We start from the raw sequence: 17136 nt of genomic DNA on the forward strand, positions 1-17136 counted from the left end.
CTGTGACTAACAAGAACACCACTTACGGGCTATTCATGCCCGTGCTACCTTTTGGGTGGCTTAATCCTCATCAATCAATCACAAGAAACAAGGGATACATCTCCCGTCACGCAGGGTCCAGTCGCACCTCCACAGATCTCCAGTATCATCTATTGATACTGTTAATGATTCAAGAGGACTACCACTTACGGGCCTACCTCAAGGTAACAATTAGGTGAGAACATAAAATATAAGGCTGATCTATTAGCCTCCGTTAGCAAAATCCGGGTACAGCATAAGAATATCTTCCAATATTCCTAATTAAGTGTATGAAGTAATTACAGAGTTCAAAGTACCTTATACCATTTGGTCTGAAGTCACTTATAACAGGGCAATCACAGATATAGTGTTGATGAGTATGTCCCAGCTCTTGTTCACATAGTTTACAATTGGAATATTCACCATTGGGGGCTATTCATTACCTGCAGCCACCTGCGATATATATCGATATCCTAGCCTAATTCTGGCAATTACAATGTCACACTGTCATTGTGACACTAGTGGAAGTTTTATGCTGTCCGTTCATATAATTCTCGATTCTAAACATGTTTACTTAGTTTAGTTCATTAATTATGCACCCCATATATCATCTTGTGGGAGGTAGTGGAAAAGGTTACAGAGGCACATAAACATGTCATAGCTCTTTATACTCTTGCTTTCTGGCTTTTGTGTGTCAGTGACTGCTCTTCTGTCTTCCCTAATTTCCTAAAATATTGCGGCTTTGACAGAAGAGATTGGAATGCCCATATCCCACTCAACTTCAGGCTTATCACATTCAGTTTTAGCTGCCTTGTTTGTGTCATCATGCTGGACAACACCTAAATGAGAAGGTATCCATACAAATGAGACTTTGAAACTCCTACTGTTTGCAATAATAATGTTGTTTATAATGGAAGTTACAACTACAACCTTTTGAAGATCAATGCTAATTTTATCTAGATAATGTAATAAACGAAAGTTTTCTATGTCAACAGAAAGGCAGAAATATAAGCTACACTTTAAATACTTGTCATAAATATAACTGAAGTGAAAGCGAAGATATATGCATTTGATACTGTACAGTTTCTTGATGGCTTGCTCTAAGAGTGTGAAGCCCTTCACACCAGCCTATAAATTGTGTAATTTATTTCCATATATGCTAATTAACCTTAAAATCTATATGTCAGAAGGAAGGAAGATGTAGGCGTTAATGTGACAACATTTCAAGAAATATCTCTCTCTCTTTAAAGTTAAATAATACAATCCTATCGCCGGTGTCCGGACACATGAAAGCTACTTAGGTATCAGTGGCCAGCCAGGTGGAGATCACAGGCTGTACAATACTGATAAATTATGTAATTTACAGAGATACGTTGATAAATATTAATGTGTTATATTTTATTAAAAATACAGATATATACTTTGTTTCATACGTTAAATGTAACAATATTTCAGTATATATTATATAAGCATAGTATATATAATTCAGTATATACAATATATAATAAGAGTGTCAGACCACGGAGGAAGAATTGAAACAGGAATTTCCTTTAGTACTTTCTTATATTAATACATCTTCAGAGCGAACCATTCCTTCAGAAGATGTATAAATATACGAAAGTACTTAGAGCATTCTATTGTGGTTTTAATATTGAACAATTATACATATACGAAACAGACAAATCTGGTGTCCGAAATAGTAAAAATATTATTAGTGTGCGATGTGATCAATGTAAGGGGGATATTGGGTGTGCCTCGTATCCCCTACAACAACAAGAAGTTCGAGAGCGATGAGGCCGCCACCTACTAGCTTCAGGATATCGTCGAATCTAAATCAACAATATACTACCGCCGCTACTTTCTCGGAAACGTAAGTACCTGCCGCTTTACTTCTCTCACCCTGCCTAGCCTGGCCTGACCTGGCCTAGCCAGACCTGACCAGACCTGACCTGGCCTAGCCTTACCTAGCCTAGTCTGACCTGGCCTAGTCTGACCTGGCCTAGCCTTACCTAGCCTAGTCTGACCTGACCTGGCCTAGCCTTACATAGCCTAGTCTGACCTGGCCTAGTCTGACCTGACCTGGCCTAGCCTTACCCAACACTAATCACCACACGTGACAGCCCAAACGAATCGCAAATAAGTACACGTAACAAGTCATATGCCCGGACACTCTTTCACCTTGGGGACTGAGTGGTAACTATTGTATAGAAGAGCCGGCTCCCCGAGAGTGGTAAGAGGGCGTGATAAGAGGCTAACGTGTGGTCTTGAAGGAAGTCGATAAAGCAGACAATTTTCAAAAGGAAGGGCAGCATAACGACCAGACAGGAATGGACAGACAGTCGGTTATCCCATAATGTGTAATACGCCCCGCACAGCATGGGTGGAGTGGGGGGGGGGGTTGTAGCAGGGCACAGTATGGTGATGGTGCGGGTGAAGTACACACCCACTGAATTCCTGCCATCAATAATTGTTTTCATAACCATTAGAACAATGGCATCCCTCCAGCCACCATCCTTCCACTGACCCCCTCCTCTGGTCCTCCACCTCAGACAATAACCCCCCACACCCCCTCTCCCTTCCAGACATCAGCATGTCAAAATCAGTACCATAATGTGTTTAAACTATTTAAACTAAGTCATTGTGTATCTCAAGGTATCTTAATTCATTTGAAAGTGTACATGTGCATTCGTTCATATACTCGCCTAATTGTGCTTGCTGGGGTTGAGCTCTGGCTCTTTAGTTCCACCTCTCAACCGTCAATCAACAGGTGTACAGGTTTCTGAGCCTATTGGGCTCTATGATATCTACACTTGAACCTGTGTATGGAGTCAGCCTCCACCACATCACTTACTAATGCATTCCATTAGATATAATCATATATGATTACACATAATTATAATCATTCTATACACATAATCATATATGTGTACGTCAACGTATACATACATGCGTATATATATACCTCATATTAAAATACTGATAAACGAATGACCATGAACAAATTAATTTATAATTGTAGCATTATATATAATTTTAATAGACTAATTACGTGTTTATACATTTGAATGGTCCAGACAGGTGGCCAGCCTTGGACATATACACTTCTGGTAGGCACAATGACCTCATGTTAGACCCTTGATAGATTATGTGAGAGAGAGAGAGAGAGAGAGCTGGGGCAGGGAGGTGCGTGCCCCAGGGAGATAATCCATGCCCATGCCCCGCCTCGAGGTCAGTTCTCGAGTCACACCAAGAATAACAATCGAGCAAGTTGTCCTGACCAGGATGTGGCATATTAGGGAGGGTTGAGGAATAGGAAGCCTGTCTGATAGGGCTCTTGGCAAGCAGCTCTCCCTCAGTCTACCTATCTATATGGAAGAAATGTATCTAGGCCCTCCTCCCCCCTGCCTATTCTCTCTCCCCCACCTTTCTTCCTTCATTTCCTCCCTCCTTCCCTCCCCCTCACTGGTGAGAGAGTAGGAGTGTGAGAGTAGTTAGAGAACTCGTAGTTCTCACGCTCGTGAAATTGTCTGCGACTCTGGAGGAGTAGAGCGGAGGGGGGGGTGAAAGTAGGTGACGATGGAGGAGTAGAGGGGAGCATTATATGCAGTGAACGTAGGTGTCTATGGAAGAGTACATCATAGAGGAGGGTGAAAGGAAGGTGACGATGGAGGAGGAGAAGGGAGGGGGTGTGAAGGTAGGTGATGATGGAGGAGTAGAGGGGAGGAGGGGGGCAAAGGTAGGTGTCTATGGAAGAGTACATCATAGAGGGGGGTGAAGGTAGGTGGCGATGGAGTAGAGCAAAAGGGGTGGGGGTTGAAAGTAATCCTGAGTTTAATTTTTTAGTTATATATAGTGACACCTCGGCTTACGAATGAATATTTATGAACTTTTTGGGTTACGAGCCTAATTTCTTCGAAAAATTTGAATCGGGTTACAAACTTTGCCTCGGGAAAGGAGTTTATTGATATACGTATGGGCTGACCTAGCGCGTGGTAGCATGGTGATCGCGCCTCAGTTTACCAGTGTCTCCTGCCTAGTAAGTATCGCGCCTGAATTCTTTGTAAAGCATTACATTTGTTTTGGGATTTTTGGCTATTTGAACATAAAATTTGTTATGATATATCTTGCCATGAGTCCCAAGAAAGCCAGTGGTAAGGTTCAAGCCAAGAAAACACATGTGAGAATGACCATAGAGGAAAAACAAGAGAGCATTCATAAACATCAAAATGGTGCACAGGTTGTTGAACTAGCTAGGCAGTACAACAAATCTATGTCAACAATATGCACTGTACTTGCTAAGAAAAAGGACATTATGAACATTAAAGTGGCAAAAGGCTTATCAACAATCCCGAAACAAAGAACACAAACACTTGAGGATGTTAAAAAGTTTTTATTAATTTGGATACACAACAAGGAGTTAGCAGGTGATAGCATTTCAGAGGCCATCATTTGTGAGAAACCAAGGCATTTGCATGAAGACCTTTTAAAGAAAACCCCTGGAACGAGGGGGGGGGGGGGGGGAAAGATGAATCAAGTTTGAAAATGTGAAAAGTTTGTGTGACAATAGAGCCTCGTGGAAAACTTTTGCTGTGGTCATTACCTGGTGGAATGCACCCAGGATGGAGTATTAGGGCTATACATCTTTTAAATCATAAAAGTAATAAACATTTCCCATCAACCTTACAAACCATATTAACCTATTTTCATGTATTTCCCCCCATGTGCATTTTAACAAAGTTACTAAATTGCCTTTATCATTTTCTAAAATTTCAATTACAGTATACTGTATATAATTTTGTTAGTATAAATGGACTGAATATTCTGAAATCACTATTAATTTTACAATTTCAGATTCAAAGGTGGTCTGGACACCCAATTTGGTCAGACAGGTGAAGAGAGCATTTAGGATAGTTCGAAGAGATGAAGATGGTCACAATTGTGTTTGAAGAGGCAAACGCCCCCCTTTGCTCCTGACATTATGTTCAGCCTATTGACCCCTGCACACCTAACACAAGGTAGGTTGAAAACTCCTCCTTCATGTCATTGGTTCATTAGCCAGAAACTTAGGGCCCATGCAGGAATATCCCTAAAAAAAAAAAAAGTGGCCCCAACAATGCATCCTCCAAGTCTGGAGGATGAGCAGGAGCATTGTCGAGAAGCAGGCCCTTTAGTGTCAAACTTTTCTCTTGCAGATATTTTTTGATGGCAGGGCAAACCACTCTACATCACAGTTTTTCTGCACGTTATATATTTTTTAAAACTCTTGGATTTTCGGAATGATACACGAGCAAGGGTTTAATTTTCAAATCGCCACACAGCACAAGAGTTAGCCTATCCTGACACAAGTTAGCCCAAGTTAGCTTGTGTCCGGGCAGTGACGTCTCCTCTTGGGTAATGTATGTCCTCTTCGGCAATTTTTTCCAGAATAGCCATGTCTCCTCACAATTAAACACTTGTTGTGGAATATATCCATCAATACAGTATCTACAAAATCTTTAAAATCACGAACAAATCTTTCAGCCCCTACTTTGTCTGAGCTGGCACCCTCACCATGCCTCACAACACTATGAATACCACGTCTTTTTTTCAAAATTTCTCAAACCATCCCCTACTCACCTTAAACTCTTTCGTATCTGCAAAACTCGTTCTAGGGGTTTTCTTTATAAAATCTTGCATGAAGATTTCATTGTTGACCAAACCACACACTGGAAATTGAATAGCCGACGACATTTCGATCCGTCCTGGACCATTATAAAGTCGATTGTGATGAGATGAGGGAAGCAAGAGCATTAAGTAGGCAAGAGAGAGAGGTGAGGAGATGGCAAGTATGTACGTATGTACATGAATAAAACATGTACATACTTATACATAACGTGTGTAAATAGTGTAATAAACACAATAACAGTATTTTGGGAGGAGGAATGTTGGCGAGTAATGTGTTGGAGGAGGGAGGGAGGACTGGCAGGGTGTGGCAGCTCACTCATGTTTTTTGGGCTCACCATACCAACATAGTGGATCGTTATGGTGAATACATACGTAGATGGGTATATACAATGTGTGTGTATATAGTGTAATAACAGCAAAAACACTGTTTGATTGTAGAATAATGTCGCATATATGAGGCCCATAATTTTGAGCATAGCGATGTTCTATACTTTGAATTTATAAATTCCACAAATTACACACTTTTAAATAATATTACAGCAAAAAAAAAAGAAGAAATGAATGAGAAACTTCAAAATAATTGCGCAACATTTTATTCGCAGCAACTGCCGTCGCACGGGGTGGCGGGGCCGACAGACCCCCATCGCTCCAACGCTCAGCGCCCATAATTTGCTCAACTTCCCAGCTCCATCGCAGCTAAAGTAAGTCACATACAATATTTTTTGTTTAGTTTCCCCGTGATCAGACTCTGCATTTTAACAATATAAGAAGAGAAAAAAAACTTTTGGAAAGAATTTATTTCTTGTGCACCAGGGTGTTATTTGGAGACAGAGCAGTTCAGTGGTTAACTACTAAATTTTTTTTTCTCCCACACACGCACCCCCCTAGGAAGCAGCCTGTAACAGCTAACTCCCAGATACCTATTTACTATTAGGTAACAGGGGTCATCCCCTTTTGTACAAAGAATCTGCTAAAGCTTTTAGGGCTAATCTTTGACACTCGTTTGTCTTTGTCGCCCCTATTTTTTACGTCCGAGTTGAATGCTCTAAGGCCCTTAACTAACTTTAGGTCATGTCCCATACTTCTTGGGGAGCTAATCGACACTGCTCCTCTCTTTACATTCCTCTCTCGTTCTGGCTAAACTCGATTATGGCCGTTTACTCGTCTGCTTCTCCTTCTACCCTTCAGCATCTGGACACACTGCATCATACTGGGTTACGGCTCAGCTCTGGTACCTTTCCTTCGACACCTACCCTAAGCCTGTATGTTGAAACTGGCGTCCTGTTTCTACAGGATCGCCATGATCGCTACTGTCTTCTCCACCTTGCACAGTCCTTACAGCACCCTCACTCTTGCTTATGTCATGCCATGATCTTTACCCATCCTGTGGTTCCTGTTCCCCTTCACCACCTATCTCTTTCTGTACGGTTGTCTCTCTTACAAAATGCTCATTCAGTTTGTGTTACCAATATTTCCCCTCGTGTCATTCCGTCTTTGCCCCTATGGAGGGGTCCCCGTTCCTAAATTCTGTAAACCTTGACCCACATGACTAAAACTTTTACCCCTCCTACAGTTCTAAATCACCTTTTCCTTGAACACTTTTCTTCACACTTCCACTCTATTTCCACACATTTGATGGTTTGATAATTACTGTACTGTACAGTACTTTGGTTTGGAATGTATCAAATAAAGTTGTTTCATGTATTCAAATGTGTGAGAAAATCCACTGGGGCTGTGAGATGAAGCGAACCTGTAACAAAGGCATTGCCAGTTGCATACTCTACCACCACTGATGGTAAAAGTCTTACAACTGGATATCTTGTGTGACGGGTTATGGTATCACAGCTATACTGAACCAAGATGGTATGGCTCTCCCTCACATAAATGAAAGAAATGCTGCTATTGGCCTTGCAGTGTGTAAGTTGCAGGTGGAAACAAATGAAAATTATCAAATAAATAATTAAACAATTTACTGAAATAGTAATGAACAAAAATAAAACATGACAATACTTGACTATCATGTAATGCAAAGGTGAACAAGTTAGTATGACCTTAAATGCAAAAAATAAACTATAAGCAATGAATAAAAGTATGAAGATATACTGTACTGGTGTTCTGAAGACAGCTACCATACCACCATGGCATCAGTCACATGATGTTGGCTGGAAGTGGACGACGGGTTAGAGACACCAAGGTGATCCTAGAGCACTAAGGGAGAGATTGCCTCTCCAGGGAGGCAGCGCTCTTTATATAGTCCGGCGGTGATGACTCGTCCAGTGTCAACACGAGGTGGACATCTGGTCAACTAGGAAACTGCTCGTTGTGGCTGGCGGTGCCTCTGTGTTGAGCTGTACCACTGTCAGTTGAAGGCGGCTAACTGCTTGTTTGTGGGGACAAACTGCCAGTTAGCAGTGGCGCCCAGCTTGCCTCTGAGTCGTACCAGGCCGTGCCAGGCCCTGGGGGGTATGGAGAGGTGGCAGGACTGATGACTCTTCTGGGCTGGTGTAGATGTATACTTCCAGTGCAGAGGCATTGAAGGTGAAGGGAAAAGGCAGTTCCACTGCTATGCAGGGGATTCACGTGACACTTGTGAAGCCACAGAAAGTCTGGAGGCCCTACTGAAGCCAGTCCAAGTATTAAATAAAACCCCTGAAGTACACCGGTGAAGGGTAAAGTGAAGGGTGAAGCAAGACCGTATGCCCCAACTTCAGGCACACACAGAAAATCACGTTTTGGTCCCGCCTCTCAACTGTGTATTTGAAGTTGGGGCGTATGGTGTTGAACTGCTTCAGCCTTCACCTGAGTGCTTGTAGGTCTTACGTAAGACGTTGACTCAAGGAGGGGCCTCAAAACTTGCTGTGATTTATGGGGAAATCCGGTTGTAAGACTTTTACAAAGTCAGTAATATACTGTGGTAGAGTATGCAGCTGCCAGTGCCTTGGGCAAGGGTTTACGTCGCCTCACAGCTCCAGTGGATTTTCTGCTTGGTGTATATCAGGTTGTGATTTTGTGTGTGTACTGTATTGTTATGATCGCCGTCTGATAAGTCCTTTCTGGCCTCAAGAGCCATTTTTACCCACCTAGAAAGATTGCAGATGGCCAAAGCAGTTATTTAAGTTAAGAAGGGACAAGTCTTAAACAGAATTTTGCATAATATTTGACTGTAAAGGGGTAAATTGAGGTAGATTGAAAAACAAAATGGTGAACCGGGCAGGCGGTACTCACAATTAGGCGAGTACACTCGGGAACTTTTAAAGTGCAACCAAACATGCTTTAGGCTCTCACAACAAGAGGTGAGTGGTGGTGGCTCAGGTGCTCAGCCAATCAGAGCACCTAAGGAGAGAGGGCAGGAGTGAGAGGGGGAAGGTATGTGGAAGCTTGGTGACAGTTGTGTGTAGTTTGTTCATCTTCATTGTAAGTTTCATGGCTTGGTGTGCATTTCCCTAGTAAATTTAATTAGGGAAAAATTCAGGTGTTTGATTTTTTAAATCAACTTTTTAAATGTTGAGTTGTTAAAGCCTCAAAGTGCATGGAGTTGGTTTGGGAGTATGGCATCCTCATGCTGTTGCGTGCTCGCGTGAGGTAGCAAAGGTGATGTAAAGTTGTGGGGTGTACATGCTTGGGACGTCCTCTCTCGGGATGGCTGGTGTTAGACCTGTGTGTTTGTCGGTTGTTGAAAAGCCGTCATCCTTTGCTGTTGTGGTATTGATTTGACATTGTTCATCTTGTAATTAATACTGTAGTGCGATATCTAGGGCTACCGTTTGTAGGTTTAAAATGTCTAATACAAACAGTTGTCCAATGAGTTTTAATAGGAAATATCATCCACCAAGCACCATTGTACAATTATATTAATTGATAGTACTGTATATGGATTGTGCAGAACTGCTTAGAATGATCTTTAACACTTGGCTATATTGGTCATGTCAAATCCTGCACGGTGAATGCTCAAAGACCCTTTCTTTATTCAGTGTTGTCACATACCTCATGGGGGTATGGATAGGCAAACACTCATTCGGTTAAACTTGCCTTGTAGTACTTTCAGAGCTCAGTAATTTGGAATCTGGTTAGCACTTTCCAAATAAATTGACCTTTAAAGTGAATTCCTATTTAGGTTTAAAACATTATACCGAATGAGAAAGTCGGATTATATAGCCGAACACCAGAAATGTTGTTATTCAATTTGGTTGCCTAAAGCACATTCAAGGACTACACATTACATGGCATTCCAGGATTCCTCTATACCTTGCCTTATGCTGTAAACATTGCCACAACCCTGTGTTTTATTGATTTAAATGGCCACAGGGAGGCATACAACACTGCAGATTATGATGTCATTAGTTATCCACTGTGCTGACAAGTGGGCTGACTGATGTTCGTTGACACCTGTATCGTGCTTCAATTTAATCGCCAGGAGATCACCCTCTCACTAGACTCGTCTGTAGGAAGTACAGTATAGTATCTCAAATTACCTTGGATCATAAATAGCATAAGACTTGGGGGTAGGAGAGGGTTGCAGTGTTTGTCATGGCTCTCAGTTGTTCCTGGTATTAGGCAATTTAGTTCTGGAATCATTTTTGTTGGCCAATGTTAAACTTTTTGGAAAGTAGATGTTTTTCTGAAAGGGAAGGGGGGGGGGAACCTCTATGCTTGGATACAGTTATCTAAGTGAATACTTAGATTTATACAGTAGAATAACTACCTTCTTTTCCTTAGTCAAAAAGGTTGCTTGTTTATTTCTAGGGACTTGTATTTTCTTTTATTTTTAACTGCAGCAACTTTCAGTGAATGATAGATTCTTACTGAAAGGACCTTTACTTCATTGTTGTTGCTTTATGGTCATCTCATTGTGTACAGGGATTCCGCGAAGCTTTTTGGGGTTAGTCTTTGACACTCGTTTGTCTTGGTCAGCCCATATCTCTTGCCTCCAAGTTGAATGCTCTAAGGCCCTTAACCTCCTTAAGGTTTTGTCCCATACTTCTTGGGGAGCGGATAGGCGCACACTCCTCTATTTGCACTCCTCTCTCGTCCTGTCTAAACTCGATTATGGTTGCCCTGCATACTCTTCTGCTTCTCCTTCTACTCTTCGCCGTCTTGATGCTTTGCACCATACTGGGTTGCGTCTCGGCTCTGGTGCCTTTCGTTCGACTCCCGCCCTTAGTTTGTATGTTGACACTGGCTTTCTCTCTCTTCAGGACTGCCGTGATTGCTACTGTCTTCGCTATCTTGCGCGGTCCTTCCAACATCCTTCCTCTCGCCTCTGTCGTGCATTGACTTTTCCTCCTCCTGTGGTTCCTGTTCCTCTTCATTGTCTCCCACTTTCTGTCCAGTTATCTCGCTAACAGGATTCTCTTTCTGTTCATATTTCTAATGTTTCTCCTCGTATTGTTCCTTCATTACCTCCGTGGAGAGTCCCCCTTCCCAAGTTTTCTACGTCCTTGACTTGTATTACTAAAGCCTTTACCCCTCCTACAATTCTGAAAAGCCTCTTCCTTGAGCACTTTTCTTCGCACTCCCACTCTATTTCCATCTTCCCTGATGGGTCTAAGTCTGCGGATGGTGTGGGCTACTCTTGAGTTATCTTGAGTTATCTTGAGATGATTTTGGGGCTTTAGTGTCCCCGCAGCCCGGTCCTCGACCAGGCCTCCACCCCCAGGAAGCAGCCCGTGACAGCTGACTAACACCCAGGTACCTATTTTACTGCTAGGTAACAGGGGCATAGGGTGAAAGAAACTCTGCCCATTGTTTCTCGCCGGCGCCTGGGATCGAACCCAGGACCACAGGATCACAAGTCCAGCGTGCTGTCCGCTCGGCCGACCGGCTCCCTTAGTTGTTTTTCTGTTGTTTGTTAACTCTGTTGTTTTTCCTGACCGTACTTACATGTGTCGCCTCCCTTCGGAGGCTAGCGTCTTTACGGCAGAACTTTATGCTATTCTCTATGCTCTTCGTCTCTTGCTTTCTCATTCTCATTCCTCCTTTGTGGTTGTAGTTGATTCTCGTAGTGCCCTCATGGCTCTAGGGTCCTTTAATCCTGTCCATCCGGTGGTCATTGAGATTCAACATTGGCTGTTTCTTATTTCTAGTAAATTTAAATCAGTAGAGTTTTGCTGGGTTCCCAGCCATATTGGTGTTTCAATGAGCGTGCGGATGCTGCCGCTAAGGAAGCTATCCATTCTTGTCCCATCTCCCGTAAAGGTATTCCTTATTCCGACTTTTATCCTGTTATTCATTCTTCCCCGTTGGCAGGGTTGTTGGTAACAAGCTGCGTACTCTCAAACTTAGTGTGTCCCCGTGGCCTTCCTCCTACCACCGTAACCGGCGGTGGGACACTGCTTTGGCACAGCTGTGGGTTGGTCATACCCGCTTAACCCACGGTCACTTAATGGAGCGCCGCCCTGCTCCTTATTGTCCGAATTGTGTTGTCCCTCTTACAGTTGTGCATATCCTTGTTGAATGTCCTGACTTCCAGGACGAGCGTGTGTCTTGCTTTCCGACCGTCCCTCGATAGAATTCTAGGTGAATCGGATACTTTTGATATCGTTCGCCTTATGCGTTTTTGTTCTCGTATTGGCATTCTTGGTGATATTTAGCGCCCTCTGATTATTTCGCACTTTGGTGCCTTCTTTTGGTAATTACCTTACCTTCATTGTTGTTTCATTTTAATGTGGTAGTTGTGATATGGATTGTTCTGGCTCATGTGCAAGGTCTTGGATTTTTTTCTGTTTTATATTAAGAAATTGCCAGTCTTGTTACTATTTGTAGAGTTAGAGATCTGCATTAAGGCCGCAATATTATATTTATTTTTTTTATAACATATCAGCAATTTTTGTGGTTGGTAATATTTAGATTAATGTCAGTGATGTATATGACAAGGGTTAAGACCCCTTGTGGTATGACAGCATTTTTCCCAGTCATTTCTTTAACAAATGAAAGGGTCCTCGTAACCATTCTACCATGTACCTGTTTGTTGCTTCTTGGTCTTTCATTTGGTACTTTGGCTATTAAAACAATGGCCTTTGGTAATGTTGCAATTACCATTTCTAAAAAAAATGAGCAGGTTCATTAGGCAGGGTTTGTTTTTAGCAAACAGTTTTACAAAAAAAAATTCCATTCCTTCAGGACCTTGCAGATGTTAGGTCAAACTAATTGACAGTAATCTGTTTTGCCCTTTCAAACAATGAAGGTTTTAATATAGGTAAAATATTTCAGAATATCTGAAGTGTGTTAGACAAATCATTTAAGAGCTTTGATTAAATTTAAGTTACCAAAGACTTTGTGAAAACCATGTTGTATAGATGCTTCAGTGTCACTTTTCTAATGTTTTGTAAATTTAACAATGATCTTTAGTTAATTTAATTATAATTTGTACAAAGCTTAGGTGTTGCATAGCTTTAAATTTACTTTCAAATATGAAAAAAAATATTGACTAAAGTTTCTTCCACTTTAATATTTCAGACTAATTTGCAATATATGTTAGTTTATTTAAATTGAATAGGTAGTCCACTTATCTTTTCAATGCATTTTGCATGCACCTATGTAACAAGTTACAAATAGGTGTAAATTTTACCAAGTATTTATTTTCAAAGAAAAAAAAATTTCAGATGTTTAAACATTGCATCAATAGTAGTAAACAATAATTTCCAGCATAATTTCAGGATAAGGTATATAAAGTAGTTTCATTAAAATTGTTTTATTTAATAAGTTTTACATATAGTATTTATAATACATCTAATATTTATTACTGTTTCAGGTTGTGGGACAGATGCTCCTAGATGAACAGAAGATCCAAAAGGCCAAGACAACTCCAGAGACAATCACCTGTAAAAGAATAAACATTAAACAGGGACACTACTTTTATTATCACCAATGCCAAATAATAAGCCCAAAAAATCCTAACAGCCTATCTTTTAAGATAGGCTCAGCAAGGTCTATCCCTTCCTCTGATTTCAGTGCAGAGCTTGTTCCCTGAATGGGTGCAATACATCCACCACTTTAGTGCCATCAACACATTGTACATATGCTTTAAAGCACTGTACAATGCATGCCAGGCACTAAAGTTTTAGATGCATCCACCCATTCAGCAAACAAGCCCTGTGAGAATTAACAATGTAACCATTGTTAAGGGTCCCTAAACCTATGCAAATCTAGTCCATCTATTAGATGGGTAGTAGAGCAAAGCTCTGAAAAAGCCAAGCCAGGGAAATCTGCAGGACTGCCTGGTCCCCTTTTATGAAATGGGGTAGGATCAGTACAAACTGCATCATCCCCTGTGGGTTGTAACAGTAGGACATGGTTACACACCTATAAATGGACTAGATAAGAGAATTAAGATTAGGTCATTGATATAGCTAAAACATCAAATTCAAACTCACCCTTTTGTAGATTTCTTTTTGCAGAGTAAAGGAGCCTCACTCCAAGCCAGTCCATGCATCATAATCACTTTCACCTGAAAAATATTTCAACAAATTAATTTCAGATTTAAAGCCAATCTTGCTGTACTTTTCAAATTAGCATTCAGTACTTTACAAATTCAGATGTAAAAAATTTCTTTAAGGAATTTACCTTTCCTACATATTCTAGTAGCAGTAGTAAAGATCTAATTTAGTAAATATATATGGCATCAATTTGCCAAGTTTCAGTAAATGTCATTTGAGAAACTATCCACAACTGCACTTCAATGGCAATTTACATTTATCTTTAGCCAATGCTATATTGTTTAAGTTATTACTATTTTTTTACTTGTGCAAATCTATTCAGATTAACCTTTACTACAACTCACCTGATTCTGTTTAAGCAATTCAACTCAGAGGGACTTCTGGACTTTCCAAACCACATTCTGGAAAAATATACAAATTTAAAACCAAGCTAAAGTAAACATTGAATATTTTTTTTACTTTCAAGGGAAAAAATACCATCACTCAGAACAAAACTTTTCCTGCCATTAACTTTGACTCATGATTACCCTTAACAGTGTTATACATTTATAGATTAAAGCTTATTTAACAAACATTTAATGTTAACTAAACAAGATTTATATTTCATTAAAATTATTAATAAAACATCCTCAACTATGCTGTTTAAGATCTAATGCCCCACATTACAAATTTTCACAATTTCAACATACCATTCTATTCAATACATTCCTGAAAGGACTAAACTTGCAGATATGGTACCCACTAGCCTAAGCCTAGACTTCCATACCCTAATATTTAATAGGTTTTTAGCAATTAATTTCTACCCTCTAATTCCAATGTACACAACACTTTGTTTTTAACTATGTAAGGGGGAGATTCTGAATAGCAAGTGCCAATAGGCACTGCCACTGGCTTATGGCAAAAGATTCTGTAGCAATAGAACTATAAGCCACACTTTCTCCCCCCCCCCCTTCCTCCCAACTGTTCAGTGTCAATAGGGAGGGAGGTGTCCATTTACTGTACCACTTACATTTTAGTGTGGGCTTCATCCACTATTCTGATGTTGGCTGGAACATTTGTGCCAGCTGCTGGTTTGAAAGGGAGGCATACCATGTGCCAATTCAGGAAGCCTTCCACGTTCCTCACTGCATGTCAGCTCAGGACCTCACTACCATGTTGGGAGGCAGTTGAAGACTAACCAATCAACATCCCAGGCTGGAGAGCAGTGCCAGCTCGGGGAGAATTTACCACCTGCAAAAAAATTTATACTCTTAACAATCTACATCATCTATCATCTTTACCTAGCCCCCAAACCTTACATTTGTCAGCATTAAACTGCATCTGGTAGTCTTAACCATTTCAAAATTATATAGGGCATCGGTATTTTTTATTTGCCAATTCTGCAACTATTGCAGTCTAAACCATAATCTTGCGAATAACCGAGGTCCAAGGAGAGCTTTTAGGCACTACTTACAACACTTCTCCCAACTTAACCCCATTTATACTAATTTCCTTTGGTATAGCCATGACCTAATCAACTTCAGTCAGCATTCCCAATGATCCGAGCCCCTATGAATTTTGCGCCACTATCAAAATCTCTGCTGAAGTCAAGGTACACAAAATCACAAACCTTATCACCATTTCCTCAACTATGCAACCTAATCCATGAACATTTAGTAATAAAACTATGCGATTCACGTTTCTCAAAAAGAGTAGAGAAATGGCACTTGCAATGTTAGATTCTAGTAACTTTCCTCACAATAGACTAAGCTAATTGGTCACTAACTTAAGCGTTAAAGTCAACTCAAACTTTTCCTTTAAAACTTGATATATTAGGAACTTTCCACGAGCGGCCTTTACCCGACATAATTAAATAGGGTAAAAACGGTATATTAAATGCAGTAAAACTACGGTAAATTCAATATGATAAACTTGCATTCTTTAAGCATGGGCTGCATAGTAAGTGAACTCTACTAAATGTTAAGCACCCTGGCAAACCACTTCGTTCTATTCAATTTCTTCATTTAATCACTTTGTCCGGCTAGAATTTTTAGATTAGATTAAAGGAACACCCTCCCTGGTAACGGCTGAACTAGTTAACCAAATACAAATACTTAGGTAAAATACTTTCATAAAACCCGTCTACTTCCCCCACCAGTAGACTTGTTCAGCTAAAGGCATAATGTAATGTTCCACTTTAGTAAATAAAGACTTAAAAAAACACTACCCCATCTGTGTAGTTACCGGTTACCTGACATTCTACGCTTAAAATAACCCATCTATTCCCCATAATTGTTCGATATAACTTACCTCTCACCCGCTGGTCGAGTACACAGCAGTATATATCCTCCTCCATCACTCACCGCGTGGATACTATTTCACTCTGGCCGCAAATTGCCTCAAATCACCTACGTTGTCCATAAACATATATAGAAGAGCAACTGACCATAACACCCGTATAGTGATCATCACATAACGTGGGAACATTAGTAGTACTGCTGTCAAAACATAGATGGCGCCAGGACAAACGGTAATTCCTTTGTACTCGCCTAGTTATGCGTAGGGAATTGAGCTTCAGCTGTTTGGTCCCGCCCCTCAGCTGTATTCACCTAGTTGTACTCACCTAATTTGTGCTTGCAGGGGTTGAGCTTTGGTTCTTTGGTCCCGACTCTCAACCGTCAATCAACAGGTGTACAGGTTCCTGAGCCTATTGGGCTCTATCACATCTACATTTGAAATTGTGTATGGAGTCAGCCTCCACCACATCACTGCTTAATACATTCCATTTGTTAACTACTCTGACACTGAAAAAATTCTTTCTAATATCTCTGTGGCTCATTTGGGTACTAAGTTCCCCTTGTTCGTGTTCCACCCGTGTTAAAGAGCTGTCTTTGTAACTATCAAAATGCATATATCTTTGCTTTCACTTCAGTTATATTTATGACAAGGGATTTAAAATTTGCCTATATTTCTGCTTCTCTGATGACATTAAAAACTTTCGTTTATTACAGTATCTACATAAAATTAACATTTATCTTCA

General features: G+C 40.7%; 2 long non-coding RNA genes across 2 annotated transcripts; one reads left to right on the forward strand and one right to left on the reverse strand.

Annotated features, from left to right (window-relative positions):
* Positions 1-1715: 1715 nt before the first annotated feature.
* LOC138354695 (uncharacterized) lies at positions 1716-13528 on the forward strand. Its single transcript, XR_011223626.1, has 4 exons — positions 1716-1888; positions 4870-5033; positions 6285-6383; positions 13433-13528. It is a non-coding gene; the product is annotated as an uncharacterized lncRNA (long non-coding RNA).
* Positions 13357-16670, reverse strand: LOC138354696 (uncharacterized). Its single transcript, XR_011223627.1, has 5 exons — positions 16407-16670; positions 15127-15347; positions 14462-14518; positions 14055-14128; positions 13357-13500 (listed from the first exon to the last, which is right to left on the reverse strand). It is a non-coding gene; the product is annotated as an uncharacterized lncRNA (long non-coding RNA).
* Positions 16671-17136: the final 466 nt, after the last annotated feature.

Source organism: Procambarus clarkii, chromosome 64 (assembly GCF_040958095.1).
Source record: "Procambarus clarkii isolate CNS0578487 chromosome 64, FALCON_Pclarkii_2.0, whole genome shotgun sequence".
Classification (NCBI taxonomy): Eukaryota; Metazoa; Arthropoda; class Malacostraca; order Decapoda; family Cambaridae; genus Procambarus; species Procambarus clarkii.